Source organism: Dromaius novaehollandiae, chromosome 3, assembly GCF_036370855.1.
Source record: "Dromaius novaehollandiae isolate bDroNov1 chromosome 3, bDroNov1.hap1, whole genome shotgun sequence".
In the NCBI taxonomy this organism is placed as follows: domain Eukaryota; kingdom Metazoa; phylum Chordata; class Aves; order Casuariiformes; family Dromaiidae; genus Dromaius; species Dromaius novaehollandiae.
In genome coordinates this window covers 119307477-119321662 of record NC_088100.1, presented here as the reverse complement: position 1 = coordinate 119321662, position 14186 = coordinate 119307477, and the positions used below count along the sequence as shown (strand labels likewise).

General features: G+C 35.2%; 1 long non-coding RNA gene across 1 annotated transcript; it reads left to right on the top strand.

The window, feature by feature from the left end:
• Window positions 1-359: 359 nt before the first annotated feature.
• Window positions 360-11052, top strand: LOC112980074 (uncharacterized). The gene is made up of 4 exons (XR_003258339.2): window positions 360-1399; window positions 4007-4058; window positions 8788-8950; window positions 9528-11052. It is a non-coding gene; the product is annotated as an uncharacterized LOC112980074 (long non-coding RNA).
• Window positions 11053-14186: the final 3134 nt, after the last annotated feature.

Sequence of the window (14186 nt, the reverse complement as noted above, 5' to 3'; positions counted from 1 at the left end):
CGGGTAATTTTCATCTTCCTTACGGGAGTTCAAAGGGCAAGGGAGCATTTCCCTTCTTCCCACCTCTTCCCATAACTGTTACTTAGTATGCTTGTATTTCTGTTATCGGCAAAGTGGTCTTGCAGTCCTGATCTTATATATGTTTTTTTTTTTAAGTCATCCTTAAAAAAAGGGGGAGGGTTAATTTAGATAAATTGCAAATAGATAAGGGCTTACAACTGTGATTTTTAGTACAGTAATAGTCTCTAGATTGCTTTAATTTTATATGTGGGAAAGAGTGAAAGCTGAAATAAAGATAAGAATATATTCAAATCCTAAGCATAGGCTTTAATTTTATTTTAAAGCTTTTTTGCTACTCTGTTTTTGATTCTTTTGTACTAGGTATCCTTGTTAGTCATTCAAATTTATTGAAAGTTTTGAAACTTTCTTTCAAGTCCGAAGTCTAATCTGAATTTTCATGGTGTCTCTGCCTTTGCACTTCTACATTTCTGAAAAATGCAAAATAAATATACAAAAAAAGAAGTATTTGATGTGCTGTCTGTAACATACAATGATTAATCTGTTTGCTAATGTACTATTTCTAATACTATAGGTATCAGAAAAGAAGGGAGTTAAACATTTTTTTTCAGCTTGTACCAATGGACAAGTAAATAAAACCAGAAGATGCTGAAATAGGTGAATGGTATCAGGTGATGAAGTGTTTTTCAAGATTTTTATAGCTAATGGACAAGTTCTTCCAATATATGCTCTGTAAACTAGTGCACAACGTGGTCCATCTGCTTATGGGGTTATTTAAAGGTTCCAGTAATGTTCCTGGTTCGGATGAAAAGAATGATAATCTTACAAAGTTACTTTGGCATTTTGGGTTGGAAGGATTGTTTTAAAACATTCTTGCTTATACTGATTTCTTCAGATCTGATTTCCTTCTTATTTTGTATTGGACCAGTGGACTATCAAATTCTTGCTTTAAATAATGCTTGCTTAGTCTTCCTCTCAGCTGAAGCTGCCTATAAGGCTGACAGATATGATGTTAAATTACTAATGCAAGTATGCATTTTTCTTTTTGAGTGATGATAAGACCAATTAAAATCACAATGTGAGATGTGAGATTGGGCTAGAACAGAATGTATGATAGATGCTTAGAACAGGGCTTCTGGAAATGCTATCAGTGTAATTTTTTTTTTTTCATTTTTTTAATCTTGTTAATATTTCAGGAATTATGTGAACACTTATGAAGAACAGCTAGCCTGTTCGATGCAGAGAAACTTCAGGAGGATCTAATGATTTTATTTAGCACTCTGTGGGACTATACAAAGAACCATTTTGTCATCCAGGGACGAACCAGACATCACAACCTTAAGTACTTACTGAAGTAGTTACTGTAGCTGATATTAATAAGGTAAGGCAGCCTGAAAAATAAGCATATGCAATAGAATTGTGGGGCCAAATCTGAAGAATGAAGCGTGGAATTGTGGCTAGCCTCTGCATGTTTCCGGGAATAAAAGGCAAACTGTAAAGATCTCTTATGCTCCAGTCCATGAGTTTATATACACTGGTGGATATTATACTCTAGGTATGGAACTTAAGTTTCCAAGGTAAGAGCCTCAATTTCCTATGTAGACAGTGGAAAGCTCCTAAATTAAATGCTTTATTTAATATATAGGGAGCCTAGACTTCTAGTTTAACCCTCAGTTTATGTACATGTAAATAGATGGTTTGAATAATCCCCGTTGTTTTCCTCTTGCTGGTCATGGACTACTGCTTCTATGTGAAAAGTAGATGGCACTATCCCTCTTTGCATCAGAAGCAGCTGAGAAATATTGTAGTTTCCTTAATCTTTGTTGAATATCTGCTTTTTATTTCAGTAGGTATTTGTGCATGTCAAGTAAGGATTATCAGATTTGTCAGAAAGAATACTAACTGGGAGTCAAATCCATTGTCCCACGATCAAATTGCACAATATCTGGCTTTTTAGCTAACATTTATAACATGAAATATTGTGAAATTAAAGAAGTGCTTGTAATTTGCAAAAATAGTTTGTACTTAGAGGATGAATATCAGGAAAATACAATTTACAGCTTTTATATCGAGCAAGTAATGGAATGAAGTTCATAGTTCTCGTTTACCAGTTCCTTCTGTAATGTTGCTCATTTCACCATGTCTTCTGCAGATCAGAACAGTGTTTCAGCCACTAATTTATCTGTTTCTGCCTAATCTTTATGGTGATACTCAACTAGATATATCAGTATGTATGTTCTCAACTTTACATATACAGTCTTTGATAGCTAGGTTAATGTGCTTATACCGAACTTCCGTAGCAATGCTTCTGGATTTCTTGAACTAAAGAACTTGGGCTTTTTGATTGATTGATGGGTTCTGTTTCATTCTTGTATTCCATGATTAAGAGACTTCATTTTCTCTTATCCTATTCCTGGCAGTCTTCTGAATAGCTTAGCTAGATTTAATGCTCTTCTCCCCAACAGAGACCTGATTCCTCAGTGGGATCTTGAGTTCTAGTCTTTCCCATGTTGTTATAAAACAAACTAGAACTATTGTCTCTTTGTTCCATTCATCAGTGAAGACAGCAGTAGGGGGAAGCTCTGCCAGAAGATTCAAACTGTAGTGGTTGATGCCTGTTATGTATTTTTCAGTCAGAATTCTTTTTCTGACTCTTGTTATCTCAGGAGAGTAATTTATCTTATTCGTCTTCTGAGACTGTTTGCGTGCTTCAGGCATATCTTATCTTTTTCTGTATCAATAGGATAAAGCCTTTTAAAAGTACCCCACTTTCCTTTTGCACGCTACTGATAAATACAGGTATTTATCTGTCTCACCACAGATAATATTTCACTGAATTACTGACTGCATGAAAACATGTTATTAGGAGCCATTTTCAATAAGGGCCTTTTCTACTACAGCACAACAAACTGTGATTTCTCTGCAGCATGTTCCTGTAGTCGTATGTCCTCAGGCTTACCACATAGGGCTCTGTTTGCATAAAAAAATACAACTAAGCATTGTACTTTTGCTAAAACTTAACAAATTGGTTCTGCCTTCAGAAAAGTAGTCCTTCAGTTTTGTTGAACTAGGGAAGGACTTCCGTAGGTAAATCCATAGTGACATGCTGGTTAGTGTTATTAACAATGAGAACGTGTACATAAACACTCAAAGGCAAATGTCCTCTAGCTTCTTTCCTTCAAGATGGGTTGTGTATTCGCAACATTATCTGTACATTCAGAATTGTTCCTTTCACCCTTCTTGCTGGCTCTTCTGACTGAGAGAATCTAAGAACGGGACAAAGTATTCCCTCCTTCATGGAGGAGAGGGCCACAAACGGTAAAAAATTCCTTGCTAATAATGCTTGTATACAGGTGGCTGCTGCATGGATATGCATATAGATAGCACTTTTCTAAAGAAACATTTTAGTGCAACTGCATAGTCAGTCCGTCAGTTCCTCTTATATTAGATGCTCTTGTATATCCTCTCACATTCGTCTTACAGTTTCTCTTATATTTGATATATTAATCAAACTTAATTTAAATTGATCAAAAGTTAGGGATATCAAGGATGCAAATTTCCTATGAGCTTTTGTTGTAATTGGTGACTAGAGAGAGGAAGGACTCCTAAGTAAAAGTCTTTGAGTAATAAGCTGTTAGAAATTCACCCTTTATATATTTCAAGATGTGGCAGCCAATCCTCACATAAACAGACCCATCATGGGCTGCCATTTGATTAGGCACATAGGGAGGAGATATGGGAGGGCATTGAGACTGCTGTGTGCCTGTAGCATAGGTGCTGAAGTTAAGGGATCTAAGTCACAAATCCTTGGGAACCTGGTTTCATTATCTTTGAAGACCACAAATTTATTGCTCTTTTTTCCCCTGTACTCATCTCTGTTTAGAAGAAATATATCCACTTTTTGACTTTGTTTTTCATATTGGAAGAAAAAAAAGAAGCCAAATAAGCTATTGAAATCATTGCATTGTGGATTTTTGTTACATAACAGGCGCAGAGATTAACCCTGAATCACATAACGGAGAGCAGTTAACAACTGGAGGGTAAGCCTGATTTTAGACTTAAATTCAGGTTGTGATTAGATGTCTAACTTTGGAGTACATTGGTATAGAAACTATCTTTTCAGTTGAAAATTGTGCTAGAATTTTTTTCTGTTAACATGCTGCCTTCTTCCTAGCATGTCATCATTTTCTGCAGATTTTATTAAATTCCCAATAGAAGAGAGTTTTCTAAACAGTTGTAAGGAAAATACTACTGGTATTCATAAACAAAATTTTGATTCATAAACAAAAAGCATATCTTAAAAAATATATAGGAGAAGAGAATATAGCATAAGAATAAAGGTAAGACTGGGAAAATGCGTTTGAGTGAGACAGTGATAATAACAAGGGAGGAAAGAAGATGGACATAATATTGATGGTGGTTCATCATCTTACCAGATTTAATTCTTTGCCAGCTTTTGTTTTGAGATTCAAATACTTTTTGATGTAAGCATCATATAAGCCTTTAAAAAGTTTGGATCATCATTGTGTGAATTGACTGATTTCTTCTCTCATTGTTCAGTAAAACAATCTAGCTTACAATGTTTAGGTCAAGTAATATTTGTGTATGTCTATTTGATATGATTTGTGTTTAGCTTGAAGAGGTTTGGAGTTCCAGCCTTAAGTAAGCTTAGCATTAAAGTTGGTTCTAGGGCTGTTTAAATGCCCTAAAATATATGGGATAATTCTGCGTTAACTGTGAAAATGTAATGTCATAGTGAATGAGAAATACAGTTTATTTACAGGCACTACTCTCTACTGGGTAGATTCTGTGCTTTAATGAAGCACATGAATTCTACCAAATCTCTCAATAACTGGCTGTGTGACTTTGGCAAATCACTTAATTGCTTTTTATTTCTCTTCCCTGTTGCACAAGATTTCATGCTATTAGTGTATTTATGATCAGTTATTTATTCTAACAGAACTTATGTCAGCATCCCTTGAGTAATATATTAGGCTTGCTTTATAGCTGCAAATCCAAGGAAGAGGGATGACATTCCTCCATTTCTTCCTCTCCCCCTCCCTTCTATTCTAGGGGAGAGAGCTGTACAAAGGAAAGAAATTTAGAGAGAATATAAGGAGAATTTACCGGCAGCCTTCAGCAAATAATTCTTTTCTGCATATGCATGCTCTGTATTGTCCATTTTTACCTGAGCAGTTTAAGTATTTTGAGTCGTGCAAATAGTATTGCAGTTGGGTGTTTTCCTGAGACAATCTTTTTAATTGTAAAAAATATAAACTAAAGAAGACCTAAGGTCCTAGTAATTATATTTGTCTTCATTTCATTTGTTTTGAAGTGCTTTTAATTTTCATGTCACCCCTTAGGTATTTCCTAGGGTCATCTTATATCTGTGGCTTACATCTGTGTATGTCTCTGGTACTCCCTTCTTGCTTCTCTGGTTGTGTCTACACAATATACTGTAACAGAAATTAAATAGCTGCACAGTTTGTTTTCTCTTCTGCCTATTACACAAAGGTGCACATATACCTTTACACAGATAGATAACAAAAAAAAAAAAAAAAAAAAAAAGGAAACCCCAGAGTGGCTACATTTTTGTTTGGAGACCATGAAATGGCTTTGTTTATCCAAACTAGGAGGTTGCAATCTTAGCCCATTTAATATATTAATTCTTCCCATCATAATACTCCTTTTTGGTGTGTGTTCCCCCAGAGAATTTGAGCTAAAGGTTTTGTTATCAGGAGCATTCACTGAAGAGACATCCTCACTTTGAATATCCTTCTTGAAACTTAGTGTGAAGTATTTTAACACTGTTACTAAGAAACAGTCATCTCTGTTAAATAAAGGAATATTTGATATGACTTTATTTAGCCTAAATTCTCACATTTTGGATTATTCATTGTTATCTATGCCATTGAACAACAGTGTACTGGCTATGTTAACTCAGACAAAATTGTCTAAGATCTATGTACATTCTTTTCCAAGAGTAGAGAGAGTTTAAGGGAATGTTATGTCTTTTCTAGAAGATAGATAGATAGATAGATAGATCTTCTAGAAAAGACCAAGCACTTGACAACTGTCCAGGCTTGCTAGTCTAGAACATCAGATTATGCCTCATGGAGAAAGTTCTGTAGCTAGTTGTTCAAGGGCTTACACAAGTAGTAAAAACAGGTCCTCCACTTTAAAAAAAAAAAAACAAAAAATAAAACCCAAAAACTTTAGGTAACTAAGTAAGACACCAGTTTCCTAGCCATCTTCCTTAATGCCTTTTAGATTCAAAGGTCCATAATTCTGCTAGCCTGACTGATCTGAAGTAGCTGAAAAAGGGTCCATTCAGCAGCTGATCATAAAAACCCCCAGAGCGGTGTTTGGTATCTTAGTGGTTATTTGCTGCTGACTGCTGTTTTTGAAACTGTGATAACAGTGGTTTAAGTCCCAGTAATTTTATTACTGATTATTACAGTGCCATTATTCATAATAATTCCTCCATGACATTGCATAGTTCATCACTGATCCCCTGTGATATCAGCATCATCCATGTTCTGCTTGTTCTGAGGACTTACTAATGAGCGCCAGCATTTTTTTCTTTTTTATGGTGTCAGTACCAACTTCTCCTTTGCTAGTATCTACAGTGATTTGTAATCTAGTACTCAATTTTTGTGTTAATTCTAGTATCTAGTATATCTGTCATACTAGGTTCAGAAAAAATGTGATGCTTTATTCTTGGTCTTCAGCCATACACATGCAGTATTACCCGTTGAATTATTTAGGGCCTGAGAGGAATTCCCCAACCCTGCAAGAACCATAGCAGTAACAAAAACTGGGTCCAGACCATGTTTTCTTTAATTGCCAACCAAGAGTGACTGCTCTAGGAGGAGTCAAAATGATGAATAAGCACAAGAAAACTGTCTTTTTATAGTGCTTGATAGTAGTCTGTGTTTTTGCAAGACTATTGTGGTAACATCTACTCTGGAGCTACCGCTTGCCAATACAAACTTCAACTAATGGATATTACTTCCACTTCTGCTTAAGGTTTCCTAGATCATCTGTTAATGGGAACTTACTAGACATAGCCATGTTATTTTGGCAAACACCCAATGCGTTGGTCCTTTCAAGATTGCTACTTTCAGGAAGATCTTGCCAAAGAAAGCAAAGACTGTCAAGTAAAACAATAATAATAATAAAAGAAGCTTTTTAATAATAACTTGATAATACAAATGGAAATACCAAATTGTCTTCTTGACAAGATACAAATTTATCATTTGGGATTCTTTGTTAGCTTTCATTGAAAAATTACTTGAGGGAAAAATTAACATTTGTTATTGCAGAGGTTAACTTTTGGCAAAAAACGGTACTGGAGGATGTCAGGAATGCAAAAACAAAATTTTCAAGCAGTTCAGTTGAAGTTGTTTAGGCCTTTCTGACTCTATTATTCTCTAATGTCAACAAAAATAAAAATAACCTGAATTCCACCTTTTTGAAGTCAATACTCTTAGTGTTGCATCCACATGAACAAAAGAAATTTGAAGACCTCTGAGTGTTTCTGCTTAGTCTAAAATGAAAATAATACAAGCTGTAGCCTTACTAGAAGCAATCCTTTTACCTCTCTAACAGGAACCAGATCAAGAGAGGAAATACAAGTTTCTTGCAAGGATTTTATGCATAATTTTACACTCTCTCTCACTTCCTTTATACAATAAATGAAGCTCAAAATATTTTATCACTTTGTAAGCAAGCAGCTCATGTTTACACTCTTGGAAACTCAGAGCCACAAGTATACATCCACATTCTATCCAACTAGAGTGCCAAAATTTTATATGTGAAATGAAGAAATTAGCAAATTAGCCAGAACAGCCTTTAGGTTTCACTACTTGCAAAGTCATATTGATTTAGTGATCTCCTTGTTGTTATTGGTATTAGAAAAAAAATTGTAGTAGGTTATGTGGAGAATTTTAGGAAAAACAGACGTTATTTATGCTATTTCTTTAGGTATCGTATATTAAATACTGATATTTGTCTTAATTATTAACCTTTTTTCCTCTCAGATGTATAATCTGAGCATTTCAGAAAGATTCTCATCTATCAATCTTCATTTATCCTTTACATAAAATAATGCAATTTTCTGGAAAAGACAACAAAAAAGCAAAAATAGCATCTAAAACTATGGCCAAATTGAGAGTTACTTCTAGGAGCAGACCTATGCTACCAAAACAATGTATGTTAAGAAAAGTAGCTTAAGTGGCAATGGTATTTCAGCTGTAGAAGAATAATTTCAAAAATCTATATTTAAGCCCTAGAAGTGTGTGCACTTCTTTATAAAATAAGGGAATATCTGTCTTGAGAAGTTAACGTTCTAGAAACAAAACACTGAGAGGGAACCTGAAGGATGGAATACCGGAAATGTTGGTATCAGTAAACAGAATTTTTAGACAGGCTTTGAAAGAGTTTAAAATAATTGTACAGTATAATAAGCTGAATAAACGTAAGAAAATACAATTTTGTGCACTTTACAGCAGTCTGTCTTTTTGATAATGGTATTTTTCAAAACTGCAGTTATTTAGAGGTTTAAGTAACTGCTTGAAATGGAGCTGCTTATTCCTGCTCATCTTATCTATGACTGTATATGCTTCAGGAATATTGCAATTGCAAGTTTAATGTGTTAAAGTAATCCTTACATTAACAGAATCCTAACAAGTCTCAGACAATGGGTTGCAATTAAAAGTTGGACATTTTTATTGCACAAAATAAAACTTGTGGTTCTTTCTTTTGCAGAGATCTGCAGATTAAAGAGTTAAATCTGCAGATAGTAGTTCAGTGGCACAAATAGACTCCTTCAGCAGACAGCTAGTACATTATTGTAGCATGGTGAATAATGCTAAAATTGCAAACATTGAAGTCTTAACACGACAGAAGGAAGATTTCAAGAATGTTCTAAGTAAGTATACAAATGATATAAAAGAAATTCTGTCTCTAACTAGCAAAAACACATCTATATGATCAAAGTCAGAAGCTTTAACTATCAGAAGGACTGCCTTCCATATTTTGAAGACTTGCTTAATATAACGCATTTGTCTGTGCGCAATAAAATTGAAGAAATTAATGCTTAAAATAAGTGGATTCATAGCTGGTAAGATATAAACACTGAAGCAGATAAATGAAAGAATATATTGTGATTGTATTTCATATTTAAAGTTCAGTGATACTTTTGAAATCAAATGTTTTTTGTTGGCGATGTCATTAGACAAAATAAAATGTCAGTTTGGCATTTTAAACCACTTGCTACATTAATCATGGTTCTGTCTTCAAGAAGTACGTGTGATTTGTATGTGTAGTCATAAAGTGGGTATACACGTGTCCTCTCTCTTAATACTTTTTATCAGGATGGTCTGTGGTGGGGGCACTGATGCTTCACTTCTTTCTCCTGAATGCACGAGAAATAAGATAGAAAATGTCTAGAGTAGTTTGTGTTCATTTCAGCTACCAAGTAGTGACAGAGCATTTCATTTCTACAGTTTCCCAGTGGTGCAGCCACTTGTGATTCCATCCATGCCTTCTTTAAATGCTACACCACTTCTGAGCCATCTAGCACAGATGCGATACTTGATAGAGTGGTTCTACAATTATTTCTGTGAAGGATTCCACAACCTGGCACCTAGCGCAATTGTATGGAGGCCTGTGGTTTGGAATCATCCATCATGTGAATGCACGTTGCTCAAAGAAATTACATCCAGCAACTTTAGTGCTTGAGGTCCATACTCTACACTTCTTGCTCTTCTCCTCATAATCTCAGAACAACTGTGATGTATTTAGGATTCTGCATGCGATAAAGAAGTAAAATGGTGTTGCCTGTGCTTTACCTTGCATATGTACACATTCCACAAAAGAGGATGGGGTATGGATGCATGTTCTATGATATTTTGAGAGTAGAAGAGTCAGGAGTCTCAAGTGATCACACCACTGCATATATATACTTCTCATTGTTTATCACACCAAACTCCCACAATGTTCCATAAATCTCTTTTTGAAAAGGGCCTCACGTTGTCTGTCTTTAGTTGGGATTTTTCTTTGCCTGATTTTTTTCAACAATCCATCTCTGTAGTCTTAAACTTTGACTGACATGTATGTTCTGGTTAGCAGTATTTGTGGTAGAATGTTTGGTGTATTGTGTTTTTCATAGTTTTCTGATTTTGTTGAGCTGTGAGTGTGAAAAACTTCAAGTCCTCTTCAAAATACAATAGTAAAAACTGTTCTATTTTTGTTACAAACCTTTAAACATTTATAAAAATGTAGCCTGTTTTGAAGGCAATCGAGACTGTGATTTAATCTATTAATTCTTAACCTGGGTTTATGGGGTTGCAAAAGGGTCTTGGAGTTGACTGCAGATGCCCTTTTTGCCTTTATAGTTGGATGGGAATCTTGTTACTGTAATACAAGGCCGTAGAACTGTTTTATTCCAGTACAAGAAAGAAATGACTAACATATGAATAACAGCTACCAATGGAACTAACCTTGAAGCAAGGTTAAATAAGATCATTGACCTTTGGAACAAAACACATTTCCATTTGTCTCCGTACTGTTCTGAAACTACAGCTTTGATAATTTCATCTGCTGAAGATAAAGTGGTTCAGTTAGAAGATTCTCAAGTAACGGTTTCAACAGTTAAGGACTCTTGCTATGTTGAACCCGTTAAGGTAAAGAGTATTTGTCATTTGTTCATATTTCAATTATATTTTAAGTAGTAGCAGAAGTGACAGGTGGTGTAGTGGATGTTCTCTTTTATACCTTTATTCTATTTATTCTTATACTATTTACTCAGTATTGCCTATTCAAGATCATACCCTTTTAGATGCATGGAAAAGACCTGTATTTGTAATGGAGAAAATGTAATTGTAAATTCAGATAATTTTTGTATAATTTACAAATGTTGTTTATATAAAACCCAGGATAAATTGTATAAAATAGAATCTGTATTGTTCATTTCTTTAAATTCAAAGTTCATACAGCATTTTTTTATTTGGACTTTATTTCTATATATATGATGCTGAATTGCAGAGCTGCTAGTGAAAAGTTTCCTCTGATAACTCTAAACTGTGCATCAGTAAGGAAATCAGCAGCAATTGCATAGTACAGTTATGCTCTATTTGTGACTTGACAGGGGTTTTTTTAATTTAGTGTTTTGTTAATTAGGAGATATTTCTAATTAATTTTTCTTAAGCAGGAGTTTAGTTAAGCACTCTATCTGTTGAATTTTACTGCTCTTACCAAATGCCTTGTGGCATTTGAGGATAGTATTCTGTCTTCTAACCCATGTTCTAAGTATTTGTATGTTCCAAGTAAGGGTCACGTGCCTAGGAAGTATGTCACGGTCACTTAAAATTTGGTTGAGGTGTTAGCAGGAGCTGAAGATCTAGATCCAGAGCTTTTTGCTCAGAAATACTGTGGAAACATTCCTAGGCCCAGTGGTTGTCCTATGACTGACCCATCCAGGTTGAATTAGTTAGTTTCAGGCTCATCATTACTCCACATAATGTACCACTGCTGTGCACATACAAACTAGGAAACTGAGGTCAGAACTGTCTACGGTAGTCGGATTGCACTTCATTACATTTAGATCTGGGTGCAGTTATAGCTAAATATTTGTATGATGTGGGCTCTGTCTTATGGTCTCAGAGGATGTTTAGTATACTCATTTCAAAGCATGCTGTGAGATTTGTTGACCACTCCTTAAATGTATGTGTTATGAGCTAATGGTCATGTGGAAAACAGAAGAATGCAGGGATGGGGAGCTTGAAATAAGGAAAAGAATTTGACAGTGTGAACTAATATATTGTAATATATATGTATTCTAATATATTGTAGTAGATCTGAAGGCTTTTAATTTTAGACATTTACTACATGTGGTTATAATATACAATATAGAATATACTGTTGTACATTCAGTTTCTGCTTTGATCTGATAATGCTTTTTGTTTGGTATGGACACAGGGCTATCTTGAGATAAAATGAATGATTTTTCCCCAAGATTTAACTTTCTCAGCAGTTCTGAACTTCTGGGCATTCTAGCTGAAGGCAAAAATCTGGATGTTGCATGGGTAATATTGCCTTACATCAGTTTAGGAACTTCTGTGTTCATGTAGTGATAGACTTAATGTATTACTGATATTTTCTTTCATACTGCACCACAGCCTCATCTTGTGAAATGTCTTGCAAATATAAGAAGGTTATATATTATATAGACACAGTCATGATCAGAGCCCTCCAATAGTGGTGATAATTAGATCTGCTGAAGAGAAGACTCTTCAAATGCCAAGGTATGTTATATGCCCATTCCATGATAGTTCACATGGGAAATCTGCAAGAGGAAGAATAAGAAATTTCTGCTGTTCTTAGATTACTCTTTACTATAAGGTTTTATAACTTAAAGTATATTTATAAGCACCGAAAGTGCTAGTATAACATTTTCTGGAATAATGTTTTACTGGCTTCAAACCTTCGGTATCTGTAATAGAGAACAATATTATTTATTCAAGAAGAGGATGTAGAGGAAAAAAATAAGGAGGCATGTATATCTTGTATACCTGTTAGTCTGAGGTCCGGAATATAGCAGAAAACAGATCTGCTGAAGTTTGCTTGCTAGTAATAAAACAGCTGTACTGTCATGATGACTAAATGACAAATGAGAGGTATGCCAGAGAGAAAAAAACATAATTTCAGAGAAAATAAAAACAAAATGACCCCCCCTGTTTCCCTTCAAGTGATTATTTATGCTCATTTATACTATGGTTGTGTTTTACAACCTTGTAAGTTCAGTTTACAACCTTGTTAGTTCAGTAATTTGTTCAATTACTGAAGTTGACAACTTTTAGCCATATTTAGGGATCTAATCTCTTTATCTGCTTTATGATATGCACATTTCTTTTTCATGATTTTTTTTTTCTGATATTATGACAGAACACTGTTTCTACTGTTCTTCTTATGGCATTTTTGGCCCATTGCAAGGTGCAATGTCGTGAGTAACCAGTAACCTGTGTGGATTCTTTTCTCCATCACTTCTTTTTCTCCTGGCAAGTTTATTATCTTGTTTGTTTGGCAAGGAATACAGTCAAACCAAGTATTTCATTTGCAGAGGCTTTAATCTTGGGGGAGAAAGAACTTTTGAGAAAAGCTTCAAAACTTTCAGCAGATTCCTTTTCATACCTTCAGACTGCATAGTCAATTTGTGTCAGATATCAAAGGGCTCACTAAAAATGATATGACTGCAGCCTCTTCCCTGGTTTGTATCATCTGGTTCCCTGATCTCAACGTTTCCTGTCAGCTGTTCTGAGACCTTCACCACTCCATATTGTAGCTCTGTGATTACTTCAGTAGTCTTGCTGTGCTGGACCATTAGATAGTAGATTGCCATTCTGACTGCTATTGAGCAATGAGATAACATTTTCATAGAACTATCTATTATAAAATCCAAGGACTAATTCCTATACGATAGCAGTCAGTTGAGAGCTCACCCGTTCCATCTACGGTTTCATTTGATTCTGTGCCGTTACAGAGGATTCCCATTGTGATACAGCTTTTGACAGCATGCTCCTCAGTCAGTCCTAAAGATTTTGCGACAATCTTTACAGCATAAGCTGCTAATTGAAAGTGACCTCAGAATAAATGCATATAGAATATCACTTGGAGGAGGAAAAGTTTTCAGTGTGTCTCACGTTCAAAACCCACTACCTCTTTCCTGAATGTCTGAAATCTCCTACAGAAATTTTTGAATATTGAGGCTGAGAGAAATTGATGACACACTACGTCCTTTGATATCATGAGTACTTACTATGAGAAGGAGGTGGTGGATGAGTCCACCTTCTGCTGGAACTGCTGTTTACAACACCAAATCCACAGGACCATGCTAAAAAAACAAAGCCCCATAACAGTTCTAAAAAGCTGGAAAGTGGTTTAATTACAGCAAGTTGGCAAGGTCAGCACCTTCCTTTGACTGAGCACCTGATGTTTTGGGCACCCACAGTTCCTTTCTGGACGGATCAAGTTATTCATTGCAAAGGCCTAGAATTCATCGTAGAGAAACAAGGTTATTGCTTGATGTCAGTTGCTTGATGGCTATTCCTTTGGTCCTTTTGCAAGGAAGCATACTGTATAATACTGATTGCTGAACTGCATTTAGC